This window comes from Diuraphis noxia, unplaced genomic scaffold (genome assembly GCF_037042655.1).
Source record: "Diuraphis noxia isolate RWA-SAM2 unplaced genomic scaffold, SU_Dnox_SAM2 contig0005, whole genome shotgun sequence".
NCBI lineage: Eukaryota > Metazoa > Arthropoda > Insecta > Hemiptera > Aphididae > Diuraphis > Diuraphis noxia.
In genome coordinates, this window is record NW_028301715.1 from 11,255,727 (window position 1) to 11,279,073 (window position 23,347).

A 23,347-nucleotide genomic window follows, 5' to 3' on the forward strand; every position below is an offset into this window, starting at 1 on the left:
TGATGTTTGTGCGTATGTATTCATCTCTCAATCCTCTTTCGGATAAATCCCACACACAAACACCAAATGCAATGTGTGTGACAGAGACGGAAACCAAAGGTATATCATTTACTGCGATGAGATTGGGTCTGATAAGCTGCGGGCGCCGTCATGTGCACAGCACAAATACGCGTATGTTCGAAATTCAACAAATTAATTCACACACGAATCGAAGTTGTGCGGGCACGCCGGCCACTGTTGTGATTTAACTGTGTTTAATGTTCAAAATTCCGCAAAACAAACACAGTTTTTTTTTACCCAGTTCATTTTCTATAGTTTTAACATAAAACAAATTTACCTACATTACTCGAACAAAAAATATATAATATATCGGACACGATTATAGAGAAAAAATAACGATAGATTTTCGATACAAAGGCGGTGTCGCGTGTCGGTAGTGACGAATACTGAATAGGAATTTAAATAATTTTTTTTAGTATCAATACTTTCAAGTTATAAACTGTGTCTTGGTTATACACCTACGAAATGAGTTAATTTAAATAATTTGAATGAAGAAGCTTTAAACACATCTTCATTTTTCATTTTACAACTAATAATTAGTGTATGTCAACTGTCAAGGTCATCAGTTCATTAATTCTATTTTAAAAAGAATTTTGAGATTGGCTCTAGTAAAATAGATTTCATTGTCTATATACACTTCTATAGTACGACTTAGAAAACTATGCAGATTGATAAAATAACAAAATCTGGTGTGCAATATGATTTTTTTTTCATCACGATTTGTCAGCATAAACAACAACATATTTTAGCTCTTACCACAGTAGAACAACAAAGGAAGGCGATAAACTCTTTTAATGAAATGAACATAATGTAAGTGTGTCCCGCAGACCGTAAAATTACAAATAAAAACATGAAAAAATGAGAAAAACCGTATTTATTATTTCTTTTGTCTCCGTGTACACACATGACGGACAAACAGAGTATTAAGCGTAAAACGTTCCCACGACCACAGTATGAATTTTTGAATAGCCCAACCGTATTGTAAAAACATTTTGGATAAAGCAAATGGTGAAAAAAAAATGTCAACCATAGCAACCGACAGTATATTTTTTGTACTTAAAAATTGATTTTAAAAAATGTTTTGTTCCAAAATGTTATAACTAAGCGCATACAGTGTGATTCCACCAAGCACGATTCCCATACTTTTGCTATTAATAACGCATGTGAAACTATCAAATATAGAATTTAAATTTAGGGTTCATCAACATGTTACAACTAGATCATCTGCGAAAAGTATGTAAGTAAGTCACGGAACTCTCAATTTAATAGTATAAAAAATCTAATTAGGGAAGAAAATAATAAATTAGAAAAATTAGAAATTATAATTAAAGGATAAAGGGGAGAAGAGAGAGCAGGCTTGGTGAATCACACGTTGTATAATACTTATATTACATGGGTATTTTATCATTACTACCTATAGTATATATAACCGCGGGGTTGAAGTAATATGCACTAGTCACAAATGCCTGAATAATGATAGACTATAGAGTTGACTGATATTTTTTGAATTGGTTTACAAAGAAACAATAATCAAATTCTTAACGTTTAACGACCAAAACAATCAGTATTAACACTAGTTTACACATAAGTAGTTCCTACAAGGTAAGAATAACTAAGTTCAAACTGAAATACGTCTAAAATACTTATAAATTGTAGACAATAATTATGGATTAAACTTAATCATTTTTAAATTTATATTGTTTTTATTAAATTCTAAGTTTACTTAGAGTAAGTGCATTTATAATGATATAATTTATAAGCATTTTTTTTAGAAAACATCAATCAGTTCTAAATACTACATACATAATTTTTAATTTTCATAATAAAAAATTTTTACATATTGTAGCTTATAACAGAAGATCAAGTAAACAAGGTTTATTTTAATACCTAATTGTTATTATAACTTATCTAAATAACTTAATCACTTGCTAATAGTTTTAAAACTATAGCATAGGATTGACATTTGTACAAAGACATTTCTTCTACTGATATGAAAAATACAAACTCAAAGATTATACCAGTGTTTATCGACTTTTTTCATAATGTTTTTATTCTAAACTCTAAAGGATAATTTTTCTTTCTTTAGATGAGCGATTGTATTTTAATGGGGTCAATAAATTTTATATTTAATATAATTTTGTTATAAGAAATTTCATTTAAATTGTTAAATTAGGTATGTTTCAATTTGTTTTGCTTGATAAATAATAATTCAACTTCTAATAAATTTAATTTTTAGTAACATTAACTTCAAATTTAAGGTGAAATATATTATTATTATGCTTTGTACAATGGGATAGGCTACGAGCCATCAATTTATTAAAAAAAAAGTATTTAAGAATATCTATACATTTGAATTTGTTAATAGACTACAATATTGTGATTAATACTTTAGTATGAAATAATTAGTTTTAGAGACCTTATAATGATTTGTATACAATGATATTTGTGAGATAAATAACTTTAAAAAAATATATTTTACTTCTTATTACTATACACTAAACTAATAATTTAATGATGGTATAACTAGGATGAGTGCAAAGACTTACATACAATTTGTTCATACGCTATAATTCAGTTTTTTTAATATGCGTTCGTTTGATAAACCAACACAAAAAATGTATAGAATTTTTTCTTATGTGGTTATCAAAAGCACAAAACTATATGTTTTTAAAAATGTGATATAAAATTTCATATATACCTAAATAAAATATTTCATTTGTATAACTAAATTTTCTACTCGAATAGGTATTATTTGGGACATGGCCACACATCATTTTGAATTACAATAGAATTATCGGGATTTGAATAATAAATAAAAGAAATGTTTTTAAACATTAAGTGCTTATCGGAAGGTATGTTTGTTATCTTTACTCTACAAAAGGCTGATGGTTTTACGTAAACAATTTAAACTTTTAATTCGCAATCAAACGGGAACAACTTGCAGTTTGATTGACGCGGAAAATGTTTACTTATGTATTTTCCAATATGAGAGGGGAACACGTCAAACTTATTTACTCCTCTCACTAGCACAGAGCTCTTAATGCTTATTATATAGTCGACGTCCATACAAATTAGCTACACTAAGATATGGATCCCCCACCACCACTACATTACATGTAATGGTGGCAATATAATATTTACACGTTTCATATAGGATTAACCAAACTTATAAATACACACACATTAAATTGTTAATTCAAAAGCCTCTTTGGGAGTTTTGTTAACATTATGGTAGTTTGTTCGACAAATGGTTTTTGAAGCATTGCAGTACGACCGTTCTAAATTACAATAAACGTCTACACAATAATAATAAGGAAATACCGTTTTGGTGTGTGGGGTGGTTTCGTGGATATCCCATTTCGTCATATAAATCCTAAGTTGACCTTTTTGTAAGGACACTAGTACAAAAACAGAATAAGGACGAGAAAAAAAAAAAATCCCATACCAAACGAACCAATCTCGTGACGTTATTTGAACGCATTTAGACTTCGAAATTCCGAGACAAGATCCATAAAACAATAGTGCAATTTACAGCGTATGTGTGGAATTTAGATCAAAACTATGCACCTAATATACGTGTATAAATAAAAGAGAAAAACAATTACATAACTATAATGTAACGTAAAAAGTGTATTGTTTGCACTATGCCGACAAAAATGTACGTTGGTTCAGGTTATAACGTTATAAGTAAGGACGCATTGGAGAAACTAACTATCGTCGTACAGGTTAGGTTATTTTAGTTAGAATATCAATGAAATGTACGAGTTAATAATGGTTTTATTATGAAAAATATATTATAATATTGATATAATATAAATATGAGTATATAAATATAAAGTTTTTATTTTAATTAACATCACAATAAATAGTTAAAATAAATGATGAAATAATGAATTACGATGTTGAAGTTCCTGCATTTGTTCTCTCGTCATAAACATAAAGTAATCTTCTAGTAGATACAACTATAATAAATAAAACGACGCGGACAGTAATTATTTTTGTGTCAGTGTATTTACTACAATTTTTTAAATACATTTTCAAAGATGTATAGAAATGGTTCTTTTATTGTCATTACAATTTTGTATGTTTAGCAAATAACGAATACTGAAGAGGGGTAATGGTGATATGGTTTAATTTAATATATTATTATTAATTTCCAAGTTTAAGACTAACTTTAACATTTACAAATTATTAGCAGTAATTTAATGTATTGGCCCAACTCAGGTCAGGTTAGGTGTTTAATATAATTCATTTGAGCTAAATGTTTGTTTAGTTTCCTTTAAATTAAATAATATAATCACCTGATTAAATTTAAAACAGTAAAACAAAATTAGTGCAATAAAATATCGAATTTTGTGCATAGATATACGTAAAAAAATTATTGTATTTTAGCGAATACTTATAATACCTAGTAAGTAGTTAATAGTTATTAGGTCATCACATATATTTTTAATCAGGTCGTTAAAAACATTCCATTCCAATGACAAAAATGTATTATTGAAAATATGTTTAAGCCGTAGTCGTTCCTAATTATACAAGCATTAAAATATTACAACAGGCTTAACGAATATTGATATATTGATAAAAATAAAGTAAAATATAAACTTGTTAAATGTAAAAAGAAGGTAACCTGTGTGTCAACATTATCATTCTTACATTTACACGTCGTTGGTTCAATAATATCGTTTAGTTTTTGGTCACGAATTTCGTGTGTCAACTTAACTCAGCTGAACACTTATAGTTAACATAATATTTTATTCTTATGTGCACAGATAGAGAAGTGACTTTTTATTCTCCTAATTTTAAAAGTGTATGGAGATTTTTTTGTCAACTATTCACATATATTACCTAATACACAATTCATATTTTTATAAAATCATAAAATGTGGCTCATCGACGGACTTAAGAAAGTAATACATACAAAATGTCTAAGACTTATATTTAGGTAGGTATTGACAATTTTTCAATTTTTTGAATAGTATTTTTTGTATATAATATGCTTAAAATATGCATTAAATCCGAGATTAAATCTATTTTTTATAGAAAATAATATTATGTTAAAATATTCTATAACTTTTTGTACAAAATTATGATGTTTTTATACATTTTAACAAAAATTAAACCTAATATTTAAGGACAGTGTAAACGCTAGAGCTTGTTATTAATTTAATTAACTATAAAATTAAATAAATACACATATCTAAATGTCTAATAATCTAATAAAAAATATTGTTCACAAACTCAACATCTACCTATTTTGTAACATTCGGATTTATACCATAGTGTTTACAATAAAAACAATTTATTTTCTCTAAACATATTATGGTAAGATGCAATTGATATGGGATGAATTATTTTAGATCGGATTGGACAATATAGTAGAAATAAAATGATTAAGATATCTACCAGACGTAATGAGTTTTTACCGTATGTATTATACACAAAAAGGTGTACCTATCACGGACTTAATTGAAATCGTTTAGCTGTCAAGAGAGGCATTTGATGAGTTAAGAAATTCGGGAATAAGAATTTACTTGATTGATTCGTACTTTTACAGTATTTAATAATTATAAACCGAGTTATATAAACGACAGAGGTAGGTAAATTAAGTGGTAATAAAAATAGTTTCAACCTATGTGATCGATTAAAATTTAATATACGAGTAGAGATTTATTTTTTCATTGTTTTTTTTTCAATTCAAAGGATAACCCATCTGGTGTTTATTTGCGAGTTGAAATAAAACATACTTTTATCGTGCTAACGGGTGTATTTCTTCCATATCGTTGTTCACTCGGCTGCAGTTGGAATACACTTCAGTGAGCATAACCTTTAGAGTTTGTCTTCGTAAACCTCTCCTATCCCCTCGTGTCAATTTAGATTTGATGGATTTGAAATGAAAATCGATGTCAACGAATGTTAAAATTAATAATATTTTTACAGTGAACATTTTATTTTAATAGGTACTTGTGGTTTATTTTTTTTAACGGTTAAGTAAAACACTAATTAGAATTTCGCTAAAAGTTGGGTTTACACATTAGTATGATAAAATTTAATTAGTTAACAATATTATTATTGTGAACAATGTGATCTATATTCGTTTGTATAACTTGTTCAAAAAAAAAAAAAATGTAATCGTATTTTCTAAGGTTATTTTATATAAATTACAATATTAACAGAGTGGTAAATGCGAAAGGTATAGTACATTTAAGAATAAAATCATTTCTACAAAGTTTTAGTTTATATATTATATATATTTTTTTTAAATACTTTTTATAAATATATACATGTATATGTCATGACATATTCCCATACAATAAAAAAATAATAATAATAATGATAATAAAATTATAATTGGTTTTTGGCATATTCAACAGGCCGCTTAAAGAATATAAAATCAAAAAAAAAAAAAACGTAATTGATTGACATTTATGCCACGATAGGAAAGAGAAAACGTCTCACTAAAATCCTAACAACGCCATTGTAATTTGAATATAATATTCTTTTTAATACTTAGTAATAGAGCAAATCGTTTTATGTTAAACAATTCATTTTACATCAATTATTCGCAAATTATAAAGCTTTTTTTGAGGCAGGTAATAAAAAAAAAATCATATACCTACGCAGAGAATTAAGGTTAAAAAAAAAAAAGGAAAAATTATAGAATAACCCATATGTATGGAAAATATGGTCTTTGTTTTTAAACTGACTAGAAAATAACTAATTAGTATCGTTTAATTGGACCCTACTGAGTGGCTCCAAAACAGTTTCGGTAAATCATCCAAGGTGGTAAACCCGGAAGGAAATTCCCGCATTGTGTGCTCACAAATTAAGAGCAATTTACCGTAGGTATATATTATCCTGATTTTCAAGAGTATTTTTATTTTTTGCATTTCACCCGCATTATTATTATTACATTAGTTTCAGTATTTTTTCATAAAGCTAAACTAAATAGCCAACTAATGTAATATTGTGATTATGATGCAATTAAACTAAACAACGGACAGGGACGGAACCAGGGGATATATAAAACATAGAATACCTACTAATGGAAACTATCTACCAATGATGATAAGTACTGTATATTTTATAATTAATGTAGGTATAGGTATTGTGTATTAAAACAAAAAAATTCCACCCCCCCCCCCCCCCCCCACACACACACACACACACATCAGTGTTTAGGACCCATGTCTGATATATTTACTGTTTTCTAGTCAACAATATATTATACATTGGCATTTTTAAAGATTTATGCATGTCCTGCAATTATTTAAAATTATAAATTTCAAATAGATTAAAAACAAATTTAGGTATATTGACTATATCATAATGTTTTTATATACATCATAGACAACATAATTTCATTAGTATAATTAATAAAATGTAAATAACCACTTAACACAATAATTGAATAATATGATTTGATAACAAACATTGAGAAGATTTCAACCTGGTTTTCAACATTTTGTACTGCTTATCAACATCAATATAATAGTTATATACAAATTATATTATTATATAAAATAATGAGCACACGAAAAACAATTAAAGAGAACTGTTTAAATTAAAGGAGTTATACAGTGTCTGAATTCACCCATTGTTCGCGTTTATCTTTCAATCCTTTAACTGTTGAGGGATAAAATACAATATACAAAATAATAATAAATTACGGAACGGTTTCTATACTATGTTCTTACCTTCAACAAAAGCTTGGATAATATTATCATTATACTGTTTGATTTCATTTATATTTTTATAAATTTCTTAGTTGGTCAATTTGTCAAAATTTAAACATTTAATAATATCAAAGCACCAACCACACCACGAGTTTAGTTTTTATTGCGAATATATTATCATATTTGTATTAGGTACTATAACAACGAAAGCTCAATTTTAACGAGTTACCCGTATTGTTGTTTTATCGTTAGGGTACTTCTTTTTAATATAAGATAATAATTTATTAAAGATCCATATTTAAATAATGAATGACGTACACTTTCCCTATGTGCTATTTGAAACCATATTCTTACGAACAACCCTTAACGGTTTCGGATTCTAATGGTTCATATCGCGGTTTATATATTATATCCCTTTTCACATAACTAAAATATTAAAATCTGGAGTTAAGAAATTCGACTATATACATTATACATACTATAACATCGGTACATTACATCGTATTTTAACTCTAAAAACTTTAAGTCGTAAAAAATTAATTTTTCTGTATGTTTAATTAATTTATGTACCTACTTTTAAATTAGTCTATTTTTTACTATAACTTAAACATATAATTACCAAGCTCTATTATTATAAGTCGGGTCGTGTCGTGTCGTGTCGTAGAAAGTTAATAATAATAATAATAATAATAAAATGTTTTTAAGCGTTTAAATAACGAATCACCTCCATTACCCCAACCTCCGGCAGGTTGCGACTATGTGCATTACGACGTATTATTGGTATACCATAATATCGGATAGGGTAAGTACATCAAACGCCGTCCGCCTGTAAGTTGTTTCCGATATTTTTCTGGCTACCGTTTCGAACAATATCGCAGAGGACGCCCTTGAACCGCCGCCGCAGTCGACGGACACCACCAACACCTCCACGTCATCGTCACCGTCGTCCAACAGCAGCTGAGTACTCGATGCGACGTCGAGTTCAACGGACTTTACGGCGGCGGCGGCAACCGGTTACGCCCCGGAGGAGTAATGTCGCCAACAAACCGTCGCGGTCGCTGATGACATTTCGTACGCACGCTAGCCGCATAGAGGTACTCACCGATACGTTCCTCGGCACCCGTCAACGAGCTGCAGAGGCAATATTTTTCTATCCCCATTATTTATATTATTACGCCAAGATGACAAGACAAATTTGAGTGGTGATGCTGTAACGCACGCGTACTAGACTTTTCTCGTTGTTATTGTTGTTTATGTACATAAACCGTAGTTATACGTTACTTAAAAATAATATTTTCGATTAAGTACAATTTATTTAAATTTTAAATACTGCCGGAGATTGTAAATTGAAGTTTTCCAAAAAATGGACTGTAATATAATAATATATCTTCGTAGACGCGTACTACAAATCGTACGAACTAAATCATTGTAAAAAAAGAATTTTTAAATTAGAAATCATCAAAAACATATCTACTATGCCAATAAGTACAGTAGATATACATAAATAAAATTATAAAGCTTTGGTTGATTTTAATAATTAATAGGTAAAAATTACTATTTCTTTTTTTAATAATTTGAATATCCATTTATAGTTTATGCAGACTATTTTCAGTAAAATGCATGAGTTAAGCACAGACGCACTACACTAACTAAAATCAAGAATCATTTTCATTCATAACATCATTGTAATATGCAAGTTGAAAACTATACACAAGACTAGAAATTATTTGGGAAATAATAAATTATATACTGGGATAGCACAACATTAGAATCAAAGCTGTAAAATATCCTAAATAAAAATGATAAATATTTGGTCTAGAAAATGTTTAAAGTTATTCAGAACGTTTAATAACACCATTAGAATACAAGCTTCTCAGATGTTACACCAGCAAAAACAAGTGAAAACCGCATGCAATTCATCTTATGCTGCATGCACATCAAAACCAAGATCAAAACATTATAGCAATACATAATTCCTTCACAATTGGTCACATTTGGTTAGTCCATTCTAGGAAAGATCAAAAAAATTATTCTGGTCTAAAACACGTTAAGTCCATTAACTTATTTTATGTTGAATAAAACAATAGATACGTTGGTAGATTTTTTAATTCATTATTGTTTGGATTGAACTTTGTATTCATCGAAATCAATGACACAGTATACACTATACACCTAAACTTACTATACGTCTATACGATATAATAGTATTTATGTTTTAATAATTATAGATAAACTATACAACTCATAAGTAAACATTCTTCAAATATATACACACACACGTAATCTACACATTATTTAAGTTATGGTTTTAAGCTAAAAAAAATGTCATTATAAGGTTATTATATTTATGTAACACACAACAAAACATATCAAATAGGGACTCAAATGTATAGTTCATTAATTAACTGTATACTTATATTATTATTTCTCAATTTTATTTCATAATAAAGTAGATTGCACTACCTTCTTCATCAAGCATAAACAAATTTAAATACGGCAATAAACAAAAATCTTTACTATAACGGCCAAGTATGCTTAATATTTAAGAATTGGTTACACGAGTTTAAGTGAATGAAAGTGAACTTAAGAAAAGTGTTAAAAAAGGGTATAGGTTTTTCTCTCAATTTTTCTTTAATCAATACCGCATGGATTATTTACATCATGTGAACCACGAATGCATATAAAAATCTAAAACTTTATAAATACCTCTCAAAAACAAAATCAAATTCAATGAATAAAATCATTAAGCTCCATACGTCGAAACCAAACATCATAACCGCCTCCATCATCACACACACGTATTGCATGTATAGTATTTAAATGTTATCCTGAAATCCCCTGCGGACAAGAACATTGAATGTGCCATTCAAATTACAAAGATATATGTGTATAATCTTATGTTGTTTTCAGCCCTAGCCTGACAAAGCACCCTATGTATTGGGTCACGTGCCTTTTGAATCGCACGCTAATCGACGTCGTGCATCGATCCGTATATGTTTCTCACAGATGTCAGCAGGGCATTTCGTGCGGACGGGTGGAACACACATTAGAATGATTGATAGCTCAAAGGGTTGGGGTTTAGACAAATATAAAAAAGGCGGTATCTTGATGCCAGGTGATTAATTGCGGTCCGTCGTGTCCAGAGATTATGACCTCTCAGAACGAAAACCTAAGTAACGTAATGGAATTAAATTCATGCGGAACACGGACAGACTTGTCAGTAGGTACATTTTTTCCTACGGAGGATTTGACTCTTTAAGTGATGATGGTAACACAAATAATATTAAATAATACCGTTATAGAATTACAAAAAATACATTTATTCAAAATTAATGAAATTTAATAGCTAAATTTAATATTATGGAGTATTAGATATTTAGATATATTATATTTTTTTATTTTTCAGATTTTTCAGATTTAGAATATTTATTTGACAAAAATCAAATTGGAAACATTTAATTTCGAAAACTCTTGCAAAACCTTAACAGAAAATTAACTTTATTTGAAATATGCTTGAACTGGAATTGATGCATGCATATAGACATATAGTACATAATATAAAAAGTAAACACGGATTTATTCACAATAATAATTACTTAATCAATTCAATGTAAATTCACCATTGTAATCGCCCGATTATGCCAGAACAAATAGGCGTATGTTATATTTCCTAGTTAACTTTAGCCCTTGAACGGGCCCAGGCAATTGTCTGGACAATGTTGTGACAGAAATATAATAATTAATCGCACGTACCAGCAGTTAAATGCAACACTGTTATTGAATCTGTCGACTGGCAGGGTAAAGAAGGATGACTGATGACCGCTTAATCGGATGGTTTTAATGTCGAATTAATATCACAAGTGACGGAGAAAAGGGGATAGTGGCGATTTATCTCCTTTTCACTCCCTATCCGTCACACCAACCACGGGGTCCAAAAAATAAATAACACTGAAGTCTGTCACTATGAAATATCGTTATGACGATTCGTTTTTGAGTGTATAATCGTGTTCAGGTCGTTGTGTTTATATTCACTGCCCTATACACACTTTACCCTTTTATATTATTTTTATTTTTCGAAGCCAGTTGGCAATATTTTTATTTTTAAATTCATATATACTACCTATAAATTTATTTTGGCAAAAGAATTTCACCCCCGTCAGTTCTTTTATGAGCTATATAATATAGTAAGTATTACCTCTGAAAAATAAGTAATTTATTGTATACCTACTGCATATGTATAAAAATTGAAGAGCATATTATACGAGATATTATACGAGTTCCAGAGACATAGAAACAGAAATTGAACAGCCATTTTTCTCTCATCGTTATAATAAAAAATAAAATATAAAAATGCCTCATTTATTGGCATTTGGGTATATTAATACCTATTGTGACATATTTTACGTATTTAATAATATATATCACGGTTGAAGATGATTTTAAAGTGAGTTTGCAGATATATAGTGGCATGTCATCTACCACAAGTTGGTGTAAATTAATGAATTAAAATAGCCATAAAACCATAGTTTTTTTTTAAATACGCAAAAAGCTTGTATAAAATTTATTTAAATTTAACACATAAAAATTACGTTAAATTCTCATTACTATTTATACAAAAATGTCCAAACTATTAGATACTATATTTTAACCACAAAAGAACTTTTTGAGCATGAAAAATAAATTTTCTTCGTTTCAACTTATTATCTTTCCAGTGGAAATCTTTATCGAATCCCATGGCAATTGCTGAATTAATTGCGCGTTATCAATTCTGTCACAACTGTACGGAAGAGAAAAGGGGTTCATTTCAGACTATGCTGACTTAGAAAATACCCCGTATATTCTCCTTGGCAGTGATTTATTAATTCCCTAGGTCTAAACAACGGAACACAAAACTACACCACCAAACCTAGTTAAACGCATTGATCGTCGGCAAAACTATCTGCAAATATCTTTCACCGCCTAGAAACACATATCCCAGCGGGAACGGTCACAAAACTTTAAGGAGGAACCCTGATGAGATTTACAACCAGTATTAAGCGATTGAATTACAGTAAAAACCCAAATATGGTCAAAAACATGTGCAGTTATAAAATAAAAAATATATACCAAGCACAAACGAAAAAAAAAGTTTTAAATAAAGATTTAAAGTCAATGCTTAAAAAAAAATTAATTCAGTCTAAAACTTTAAATTGGACAGTTAAGGGATGCTATTACTTTATCTATACCATATTTCATTACTTCTTTTGTTCATCAAAATACACACATAAATATTACTAGCCATGTGAAAAAGTAAAATGTATTCAAATGCAATGCTTAATGTATACTAATTTTTATTTCGAACAAAAATGCATATATTTAGGACAACAGATGTTTATATATAATATACCTATATACCTACAAACATAATGTAATACTTATTATAATATGTTATGATCTGGATAAAAAAAATATATAAATTTATGAATTTCGAGAATTAATATTAAAACCAGAAATTGAAAAAGTTTAAATGACCGAGTATAAATATTAGGTATGTACAACCTACTCATTATAACAAAAAATGAAGTGTAATGAAAACACCAGTTTCATGCTATAGTTTTTAATATAAAATAATTTTAATTTGTTATACGTAGTATAGTATGAATTTAACAGCATTTTAGTGGATTATATTTATTTAAAAAATATTTAAAGATTTATAGACTTTGTAGTTACTGAATAAAAAGTTTTGAACAGGTTTTGATGAAAATATTTTAGTTATAATAGTTATCATGTTAAAATAATTCGGTTCAATGTTTTTATAATAAACATGCCTATTGACTTTAATAGTGATAAAATAGTAGTCTACAATGGTGTCGTGAATATATTTTATATGACAGTGAATTTTCCTGATTGGAGCTAACGAAAACTAACTTATTATACAAAATAGTTTATAATTATGGAAAAGTTTCAACTCTTTGGCTATTTGTTACAATAAGTTAAACAATTATAGTTGAAGAACAAACTCATTTAAATTCGATTTATAAAGCTACGTTAATGACACAAGTTAATATTTTAAAGCACTGTGGTGAAGTACCTATGTTATTTTATATTATATTATTATTACCCTACATTAAAATATAAAGTTATATAATATGTCACACACCTACTCAAGGCATATTCATAAATATGTAATCTTATTTTCAAACTAATGACGACACAAGCTAAATATTACAAATATTATTAATACCTACATCTTTCAGTTTTACCATGTTAATTCTATGATTTCTATATATTTATGAAAAACAAAAATAAAAATAAAAAACATATTATTATCAAATACTTTCCAATACTATCAAAATGCACTAGGTATTAAAATAAGTGTATTCTTTTTAATCCATTGGCCAAAGTCCATACCATGCATATCCTTTATTCAGTTATCATATGTTCAGAATTATAATAAATATTATTAACTATATGGCATTACTCGTATTAGAGCCTATAGGTAGTTAATTAAAAGTTGTTGTCTCATATTAATAATAAAGATAAATAGGTAAGTATCCATACATTTTTTATTAATTACTTTATTTTATTACCATATAACGTATGAAGAAATTTTTATAATTTTAATTTCATGTAATTTTACAATAATATAATATACCTAATCTACGTTGTACTCGTATATTAAAGAATTTAAATGTTAATAACGTATTTAAAGTTGTGAGATTAGGTCACAACAAAATTAATAGATTAATATACATCTATTTTATGTTATAATTATATGTGTTTATAAATATGATAAATAATTTATTGGTGAAGCGTATTTTAAACATAGCATATAGTACGTTCTTCCGATCATATTTTTAATTTTGAGTACAAAAGAACTCGCTGGTGGTATTTTAAATCGATATCAAGTTCCCGTAATCAGTAATCGTTTGAAAAGATGATGATTGAAAACGAGAACTGTCGTGACAAAAATATTAATTAAAATGTAGATTTAGGTTTAAAATTCAAAAGAAAATTTAAGAATGAAATCTATGATTTAAAATAAATAAGGATATATTTTATTTTTTATGAAGTTTAAAGAATAGAATTAATAGTTTTATTAATATTGCTTCACGTTATGTAATATAATATTTTATCTCTAATGGCTAAATGCTCTCGTTTACATAACATTGAGTCAAGATTTAATTTTCAGCAAAATATTATGCACTGCAATTAACAAAGTTTTAAATGACTTATATTGTGCAATAACAATAATATAAATATACCATTATTAGTTATTACATATTATTACCATAAAACATAAGTGCCATCACAATAGTCATTATAATATGATGGCAATATATATTATACTATGATAAAATACTAAAATTATTCTTAACACAAAGACATTTAAGATATAATATTTAGATTATATTAATTCAATAGAGTTAAAGTTAACAGACAAATTATATTTGATTGCTTATTAGTTATCAATTATTACCTATTACACACGACAGATAAAAACTAGAAATATAATTTTTTAATTTTCAATTCTACTTATTTTATTTAAAAAAAATTATAAATAACCTTACGCAGGTATTAAAACAGTTTGAAAGAACGTGACTATGAATTAAATACGTTATTTTTAAAATCAAATCGTAGGTGGTCACGTAGGTACTATGAGAATATAAAATAAAAAATATACTTTACCCGTATTCAATTGCCCCTTAACCTTAAATGTGACTACATCATAAGCAGTGTATTAAATGCGTTTCCAGTATGCATAGTACTACACTACTACGTGTCAATGGTTTTATGCGTAACTATACACGAACACTTTATATCCAAATTACACTGTACATCCGTAATGTTCACGTCAGACCTTAACCTCTTTGTCAACCGGTTATAGAGAACAATCCACTGTAGGCGCATTGTCACGCGATTACGACCTTTCGGCTTTCACACGAGGGCTGCGATTCGTTCAATAGCAAAGTAGAACATTCGCCTAATCGTTATACATTTATTTTGAATTCAACAATTATAAAGTACCTACGTTTCCCCCAACAAATACTCAAAATAATTTATAAGAGTTTGTTTTAAAACCGACATCCAGAAAACAAGCAATCACATATACCTACGTAAAATATTGACACTACTCAACACATCAGAGTCATAATTAACAACGATGCATAATGAGATACTGAATGGACAATTGACAAATAAAACAGTAAGTATACGCCTACGAGTCGGAAATCTTTAAATAAAACACACAGATACAATATTTAACTTAAAGTTATATGATGGTGTTAAGTCTTAACACGCCAGAACAAAATGTAGATTTCTGAATAACATGTTTTTCAACAATAATAAATACTACTAATATACATTAGTGTTTAAGTCTATAAAAAACATACATTATACACAAAAATCATATTGATAAAATTTGCCATAACAGTATTGCAGATTATCACAAAAGTCAAAATATTGCTATGTACCTATCGTTAAATGATGCTGCATGATAAAATTAACTAAACGCTGGGAAAATAAGTTGATTTCCTTAAAATCGATTATAATATTCGGGTTCGACACTATTTCAAAATTAGTTCAATTTGTTAAAAAATTAAAGCAAGAAAAAGTTTTGTATGTTATGTTTTAAATTATAATATTATTTAGAATGATGTGTTAAGTTATTATTTAGAATAATAATATTAATAAATATTTATTAAAAGTTGCAAATTTGTAATTTATCATTATACCTGCTATAATATTTTTTTAATAAATACAATTTGACTTAAGTACCTATACAATTAAATATAATAATTTATAACAAAACACATAAAATATTCTTGTTGATATATGTAATTACAATTCCACACCATCTGGTAACACTTTATTGATAATCAATTAAATCTTAAAAAGTGGGTTTATCGAAATTATATGGCTTCAATTACGGCAAAGATAATGTGTAAAACCTTTTGAATGGCAAAGGTTTCTTTTCTTTTCTATAATATATATATATACAAATAATAATGAGTATAGTAAATATTCAATGTCAACATTCTATTCTGTATAGTTCGCACTTACCTAATAAGTTAAGGAAAAATAAATACTGGCGCTTAAGAGGAAAAATATGATCAAATAATAAAACAAGAAAATATAAATAACCAAATATGGCATTAAGAGTTTCAGCGAGTTTAAAGTTATTATTATGTACAAAAATTTAAAAAATAATATTACTACCTAATAATTGACTCTAACGTATGTATATTTATATACTATACTTTCATTATACTTTCATTATTCTAATAATATTTCAAATTTGTATACCGTGTTTAGTATAAAATATTTAATGAATTCAATGTTAGCCCTCACATCTAAAATATATGTCATTGTGTTTTATATTATACATTTTAAAAGAATAGCCAATAACAATTACCACGTTGTATTATTTATAAATATGTAGAACACATATTTTAGAAAGCAATATCACTTTAATAATTGGTTACATATTTTCATTTAGACTCACGAGTTAAGTATGTATATAAAACCAATAACTGAGCATAACTTATTGAATGTGTTTGTAAATATTTATTTAATTTTTAAGTGGATATAATTTAAAGAGACAATTTTATATTTTATATTTTAAAATTTTGTTACCCTCGAGTTCTTTAAAGTTAGGTTAGAAATTATATTTTAACGATAAAAATACAGTTTTATCTCGGCGAAATGAACATTTTCTAAACATAGATTTTTATATTATATATATACATATATATATAAATCCAATCACCCTTAATGTAATGTGATCGGTATAGAAACCTAAACAAATATTCCGGTTTTTACTCTTTGGATATTAAGTTTCATATATATTATATATATATATATATATATATATATATCGTCTCTATTGGACCAGAAAACCGAGAATAGGGATAAGTAAAATTAGCAATAGACCAGAAATTATGTACTACACGGATAAACAGGATATACTCATTGTTAAGACAATAAAAACCTGGTTAAGTATACAATATGATTCTCATTATATATATACATTATCATACATTATAATATATACATTATCTATTTCAGTACCTACTACATATTTCTTTAAATAATTTATAATTTAAAAAAATCGTTAAAATATGTAGAAAATAGATAAAAAAAATACTAACCTAAAATCAATTGAAATCTTAATTAAAATAAAATGAACCCAATATTATCACGCATTCGTTGGAAATTGTTATGAAGTTTTAAAATGAAGTATATAATATGGTTGTACAGGGCTTACGACGTTTAATATATTACCTATTGTTTTCAGTAAATTTCAATGTATAAATTATTTTTTTAATATTTTGAATTCTCCAAAGTTAAATTTTTGGTCCATAGTATAATATACACTATATTTTTAAATTAACTACCACTTACGGTTTATTGGTTTACTCATTGAATAATTACAATTTGAATATTATCACTCACCTGAAACAAAATAAATTAAAATATTCATTAAGTTTAAGTAGGTATATATGTTCAATATTATATTACAAGTTAATTAAAATATTACTAATTAGTCATATTTATTAAAAATCTACGAGCATGACCTTTAGAAATACATTATTATTAAGTACTATATTTTGTTGGATGTTTGTACACAAGTATATAATATATTTAAAATTGTAAAAATAATACGTATTATATCATTATTATTCCTAGATAATATAATTTTTGTTCCTTGAACTAAACTTTACTTAGATTTCAACATGTTACTTCTCGGCTTTTCTACATCAAATATGTTTCGTACCTATTTATCTTATAACAAAATTTCATAGTCACGTGTTAAACATAACTGATTTTAATATTTATAAGTATTAAGTATACCTATAACTGCTGCTAAAGGTCGATATTAATTTGTTTTTGACGTACTTAAAACGTGTTAATATAAATCTAACTGATAGTAGATAACTATCGAAACTTGAATAAATTGTAATACAAATATAAAGTTACACTAGAATGAAAATTAAATAGTACGTCAATGTATTGTTATTTCTTTTACTGTACCACGAGTTCTATTACAATTCATTTATAATCGCTATATTAACCGCAGTTACGAACATATGAGCGTATTTGTGTTTTAATATAACGAAACTGAAATATGAGAATATTCAATATATTAGGTAAGCCAGCTTTGATAAAATAAAAATCGTTCACATTAAGTATGTAAAGACTACATGCTAAATCGGGTGGGAGTGGTGGGACAAAAGGAGAACACATGTTCTAGACAAATTGCAGAGGGGTCGCGTATATACAACTATGGTAAAAGATGGAAGAGGGATGGAGGAGCTAAGCCATCGTGTAGTGAAAACATTGACGGTCTACAGCCTCATACATAAATCAGTAGCATCGTACCAATAAATCGTCGTAGCCGAATTACCCAGTCGTTATTTAGGTTAGTTTCAAAGCATGCAATACGTTTAATTTGTAGAGTAATATGACTGATAAGGAGGACTTGGACAGTTTTTAGATACTGTTGTTGCACCAATAAGGAGCAAACTATATAATATAGAGTGAGTATATAAACACCATATATTATTATACCGTGAATAAATACCACGCTTGGTGGTTAGAATTTACCACTTTAGCGTTACAACCGACATAACTGCTATACAATATATTATACATAAAAGTATATTTTATGAGGAAATTATTATAAAATATTTACAGTTTTAACAGGAATGTGTTATATTAACAGATATATACGCATTGTGCAATACACTTGAGATATCAACAAAGAGCTTTGTCTTCGGTAAAAGTATCAAGTATTTACGTGGTAAAAAAAAAAGCGTATAAAAACAACGATAGCTAATATTTGAGTAAAAAAATGTAATATATATATATATAAATAACTTTAATCGCATAATAATATGCGTTACTAAATCAATACTAAGACACGCAGCAATATAAGAAAATATAAATGAACACATAGGATTATTATTTGTAAAGAAACTTTGTAAAATTAGCTTATATTTTTCTTTTCTTTTAAAAACTGAAAAGATTGATTATCATATTAAATCATTATTTCCTCTTCTTTATTTTTATATCACGTTCTCTTAATTTTTATAAAAGACCCTGTTGTCATTATTTATTATTGTACAAGGGTTGGACTGGAATCGTTAAAACTTCATTAATATTGATAGTATACGGTGGACAAAACTATCACGCATTTTTCGTTAGCTATACACGGTTGGTCTGATAATAGTTGCATTTGGTAATTAGATATAAAAGTAATGATCTGTTTTGGCGATTTCACATTTGAACAAAATCTTCTGGCATTAATAAAACAAAAAATAAATAAAAGAGAAAAGAAGTATATGTAGGTAATACAATATTCAGATAGCTAGTAATAAACCAATTACTAATAATCTCGTCGTATTTCTAATAGAATCAAGTATAGACACTTCAACGACTAATATCTGTACTTCCTTCCTAAATTGTTCCTAACCTACTGATGACATATTGTTTAATTGTCAACATTTTATCTTACTCTTTTAAAATATTTGACTCATTATAATGGCTTTTAGATTAACTCTCATTATTCATATTTCTCGTAGAAGGTGATAAGGCAGGTCATTTGTGTAGTTCATATTATGATGTACACAACAATAACATACAATCTATAAAACAAACTTATGTTGTCCATTCTTGATAATATTATGAGTTACAAATTATTTTAATATACCGCTATAAAATCTCTTTATTATAGTACTCTTTAAATCAAGATTTTATCCTATATGGTATAACTTTTTTTTCGTAAAAATTAATTAATTTGTAAAAAAATAAATTGTGTATGCATAGATATACCGAAACATAGTTATGATAAATAAATTATATTTCAATATTAAAATTTTTTATTTTTGTGAAAATAATTATGCATGGAAATTTATTTACTCCATCATTCATTTTTTAATAATTTATGCTTAAAATAAACTAAGATTTAAATAATGAAGTAAAAAATTGTAAAAATTATTTTAAAACATTTAACATTTAAAATTAATTAGGTACTTGTGTTACGTAATTGCGTATTACAACTTAACAAGTAGGTATCAAAACTATTTTGAAAATATGGTACCATCTTTTTTTCACTCGAGATAAATAGTTAATACCTATAATAATAGAATAAAATGTGATTTGAAAATATATAATTAAAAACTAGTAGGCACTGCACGATACTATATAAGATTATATTTAAACGCAATTATTTTAGGCTTTTGCTTGATTATAAATTTCTAAAGTTCAAATAAAAATAATGACCATGACATTTCATGAATAAAAGCTCTAAAAAACTCTTCTTAATGAGAAATATTTAAATACACACAGTTACAAACTTAAAGCATTTATATTTTTATAATTTTAACCAATAAAAATACCTAAGCATTTTTTTTTTTTAAATGCCTATAGATTTTTTTATGCAAATTTTTCAAGCTTCAAAGTTAGTTGTGACAATTTTTATACCGATTAATTATTTGACGTTATTTGTACTAAATATGAGAAGATAAAACTAAATACCAACATTTATAAAGGTGCAATATCGGTGATTTATCTTGAATATTGTTTTTAATTTTATGTGATCCTAATAAAAATTAATAATTATTTACGACAATGTACGCTAGTTAATTCTATAAAACTTTATTCTAGATACTTGGTAATAATATTGACAAATGCATTTAACGCTTTTTTATGTTTGAAACTTCAAGAATATAATTAACTAGGCAAGTGGTGTAATTATATGATAGAAACGTAGCGTTTATTTTTTCCTTTTTAAGGTATAGGCACTTGGTATATGAGAGGCATATTTTTATAACTCGATAAAACAACACAATTACTACAATAATTTGGTATTTACTAACCAGCAAGTTTAGCCAATAAAGAAAATTAATTAAATAACTACCGTATACTATTATGGAAAAGCAACCAATAACTGTTTTTCTTTTCGGAAATTCGTTTAAGGAACAACTTGAATGAAATTAGGTATAATACCGAATCATTTCATCAAGACAATCCACAAAGCTGGGCTTACATGTTCTTTCTTTTCGTTTCCTAACTCTTGCGCGCTAGGGTTCAATTTAAAATTATTAACCTCTAAAGTGATTTATCGAGGGTCACCTCGGTTATTAAAATCTCAGTTGGAGGCGAGAATGAGTGGAATAGAAGTTTAAAAGAGTGTCGCTATTCCACAGGCAAGGGTATAATATTGGAATTCGACCAATCCTAGGTGTAACACATAAATATAGCTCATGATTTATCTTAAATTCAAAGTGGCGAGGGTAAAGTAATTATAAATTAGTGCAACATTTAAACTGACTTTATAAAAAAATTTTACCATACATTAAATAATAATAATTATATGATTTATCAATTATCAACTATCAAAATTATATATATTAAACATGCATTTATAAAATATTGTATCATACTTGTCAAATGAAAAAATGTAAATCCTACTAGATTACAAAATTTTTTTGACATTAATGTTAAATAAATTTTAAAACCCAACTGATATTTATCAACATAAAATTAACAAAATTTATACTTTAGATGTATAATTATTAATTAGTATTTAGAAGTTCAGAAACAGAAACTATTTATTAGTTTTAACTGATGAACTGAGGTATCCTCACGTTTATTTTTATATTTTTAGAAGTCGATTTCACTAGCATGCTTGTGAATAGCTTATACAAATAAATATGGAAATATAATACATCTACCTACCATTTTTTATTATAGTTATTATTTAGATACAGTAACCCATTTAACCCTGACCGAAGACCAGAGTTATGGTTCATTACTTATGCATAGGATTCGGACACGTTGGGTGTATTATTGCCGTCAGCCAGTCTGAGAAAATCGAAAACGTCTATTTAAACGTGGATTAAACAACCCTCAATCTAACCCTTTATTGCAATTGGTAGCCAAAAACTCCCTACAAGATAAATATCAGGTCGCAGGTGCACAATGACGAGTTAGGTATATCATCCATTCAAAACCACTTGACGTTTGCGATGAAATATCCAACCGTATAGTAATTTACCGTAGGTATTAACCTATAGGTAAGTATACTGCATTAGGTTCACCAATAATTGTTATTTTAACTACCTTAAATTCATACAGAACAAACAGAACCAACAGAAATTTCCATGTCAACATTTTAAATTTGTTGAATAAATATTTTAAACTTTACTCAATCATACTCTCAGGCTAATCATATTACAACAAAAAATTAAATGCAAATTTTTTTTTTTAATTAGCTTCAAGTTGGACAACTTTGAGTAATATTAGTCGTTTTTGTAAACTAATTTCTGCAGTCAATTAATCTGCTGTAGAATTAATTTTAATTCAAAATACACAAAACAAAAATCAAAACTTTTAGAACTAGAAATTTCTTTAAAGAGGTACCTAATTTAAAAGGTCAACAAAAAAATGTAATTACCTTTTTTATATATCGTTTAAAGTTTAAACTGTTTTAAGTTTGATTAATTTATTCACGAGTAGGTATTAAGATTAAAGATATACACTTAAAAATTAAAAAAACAATTGCAGATTGACTTTATTTGGATACTTTATAGGTACTACACATACTTAACCCTAAACTAAAAAATTGC

General features: G+C 27.1%; 1 long non-coding RNA gene across 2 annotated transcripts in view; it reads right to left on the reverse strand.

Annotated features, from left to right (window-relative positions):
- The window catches only part of LOC149054897 (uncharacterized), a 47,008-nt gene that overhangs the window by 8,816 nt on the left and 14,845 nt on the right, over window positions 1–23,347 (reverse strand). The gene's annotated exons all lie outside the window — the stretch shown is intronic.